Genomic DNA, 2,725 nt, shown 5'->3' with positions numbered 1-2,725 from the left:
AGTTTATATACTAGGAGCAAAAGAAAATAAACACAATAAATAGTAACACAGTTATGTGAAAAGTGACATTGCTGTGGGAAGAAATAGAGTGGGGTTGGAGGATCAGGGATACAGAATGGGAAGATGATTAATTTTTCATATTCAATAGAATGATTGGAATAGGCATCTCTGAGAATGTGACACTTGAGAAAAGACTTGAAATTAGCAAGCTGAATGTCCAAAAGCTTCTGAATCCAAAATTGAGCCTGGATTAGTCAGGATTTCCCAGAGAAACAGCACCAATAGGATGTGAATGTGTATATGTGTGTGTGTGCATATATGTGAATATGTACATGCATACACACTCAGATCTGTTTCAAGGAATTGGCTCATGGGATTGTGGAGCCTGGCAAGTCTGAAGTCTACAGGGAAGGCCAGCAGCTGGAATAGGTGGGAGCTGATGCTTTAGTCTTAGGGCAGAATTTCTTCTTCTCTTGGAAACCTCAATTTTTGCTCTTAAGGCCTTCAAGGGATGAGGTGAGGCCCAACCACATTATGAAAGATAATCTGCTTTACTTATAGTCTACTATTTGTGAATGTTAATCACATCCCCAAATACCTTCACAGTAGCACCTAGGTTAGTATTTGATTAAGCACTGGGTACTATAGCCTAGCCAAGATGACACAGGAACCTGACCATCACACGTACTCTGTCCCACATGTACATATCCCAACACCTTTCCCTGCTTTACTTTTCTCCTTAACACCCATCAAGAGCTGACATTCTGTGTATTTTACTCTCCCCAGTGTCTTACACCAAGCCCACTTCATTCATTTATGTAGTACCTGTTTATTCTCTTGAAAACATAAAAGTTGGTAGCCTTCCAGTGTGAGTATCCCCAAGAGAAAATACGCATCAAAAATTAAGAACTTAGAAATGATAGTTGAGGTGGAGGAACTTCCAGCAGTGGCAGCTCAAGTGGCCAAGACAAGATGGGTCAAAGTCAGGGTGGTGGTCATGGTCCTAGACGTGGCAAGAAGGATGACGAGGACAAGATAAATAAGTACTAACCTCCTGTACCAACTAGAGTGACGGAAAAAGAAGAAAAAACAAAGGGACAAGATGTTGCCAGTAAACTGCCACTGGTGACACTTCACACTCAGTGTCGGTTAAAATTACTGAAGTTAGAGAGAATTAAAGACTATCTTCTCATGGAGGAAGAATTCATTAGAAATCAGGAACAAATAAAACTATTAGAAGAAAAGCAAGAGGAGGGAAGATCAAAAGTGGATGATCTGAGGGGGAACCCTGATGTCAGTAGGAACCTTGGAAGAGATCATTGATGACAATCATGCCATTGTGTCTACATCTGTGGGCTCAGAACACTACGTCAGCATTCTTTCATTTGTAGACAAGGATCTGCTGAAACCTGGCTGCTCAGTTCTGCTCAGACACAAGGTACATGCCATGATAGGGATGCTGATGGATGACACGGGTCCCCTGGTCACAATGATGAAGGTGGAGAGGGTCCCCCAGGAGACCTATGCCAATACTGGGGGGTTGGACAACCAAATTCAGGAAATTAAGGAATCTATGGAGCTTCCTCTCACCCATCCTGAATATTATGAAGAGATGGATATAAAGTCTCCTAAAGGGGTCATTCTCTGTGGTCCACCTGGCACAGGTAAAACCTTGTTAGCCAAAGCAGTAGCCAACCAAACCTCAGCCACTTTCTTGAGAGTGGTTGGCTCTGAACTTATTCGGAAGTACCTAGGTGATGGGCCCAAACTCGTACAGGAATTGTTTTGAGTTGCTGAAGAACATGAGCCATCCATCGTGTTTACTGATGAAATTGAGGCCATTGGGACAAAAAGATATGACTCCAGTTCTGGTGGTGAGAGAGAAATTCAGCAAACAATGTTGGAATTGGAACTGTTGAACCAATTGGGTGGATTTGATTCTAGGGAAGATGTGAAAGTTATCATGGCCACAAAACAAATAGAAACTTTGGATCCAGTACTTATCAGACCAGGCCGCATTGACAAGAAGATTGAGCTCCACCTGCCTGATAAAAAGACTAAGAAGCACATCTTTCAGATTCACACAAGCAGGATGACACTGGCCGATGATGTAACCCTGGATGACTTGATCATGGCTAAAGATGACTTCTCTGGTGCTGACATCAAGGCAATCTGTACAGAAGCTGGTCTGATGGCCTTAAGAGAACACAGAATGAAAGCAACAAATGAAGACTTCAAAAAATCTAAAGAAAATGTTCTTTATAAGAAACAGGAAGGCATCCCTGAGGGGCTTTATCTCTAGTGAACCACTGCTGCCATCAGGAAGATGGCTGGGAGATTTCCCAACCCCTGAAAGAGATGAGGTTGGGGGAGTTGCCCAGAGGAATCCCTGTTCCCATTGACTTTTATTAGCAAAGCATCCTGTGTGTATTTTGGAGTATGATGTGTAAGTGCCCAATGGGTGGCCTTCGTCTGTCGGTTACTGTGCAGCACTCTGCTTCCAAATAAAGCACGTTCTTTCACAAAAAAAAAAAAAAAAAAGATGGTTGATACTGAACAAGAGGTGGTCTCAGGTGGGTAACATGAAAGTGCTGGTTAATGTCCCGAGTTAATGGGTTCAGAGATTTCAAAGGAGGATGAAACTTTGACTTGAGAAGGATTTTTTACCTTTCCAAGGTTTCATCTGACAGAGCAAGCCACTTGGGCACAAAATGAGTTTATAAGA

The 2,725-nt window shown here is 42.4% G+C and overlaps 1 pseudogene; it reads left to right on the top strand.

The window, feature by feature from the left end:
- The first annotated feature begins 972 nt into the window (after positions 1 to 972).
- LOC100583062 lies at positions 973 to 2,302 on the top strand (annotated as a pseudogene).
- The last annotated feature ends 423 nt before the right edge of the window (positions 2,303 to 2,725 follow it).

This window comes from Nomascus leucogenys, chromosome 18 (genome assembly GCF_006542625.1).
Source record: "Nomascus leucogenys isolate Asia chromosome 18, Asia_NLE_v1, whole genome shotgun sequence".
Classification (NCBI taxonomy): Eukaryota; Metazoa; Chordata; class Mammalia; order Primates; family Hylobatidae; genus Nomascus; species Nomascus leucogenys.
The sequence above is the reverse complement of the archived record's forward strand: the minus strand, read 5'-3'. Positions and strand labels throughout refer to the sequence as shown.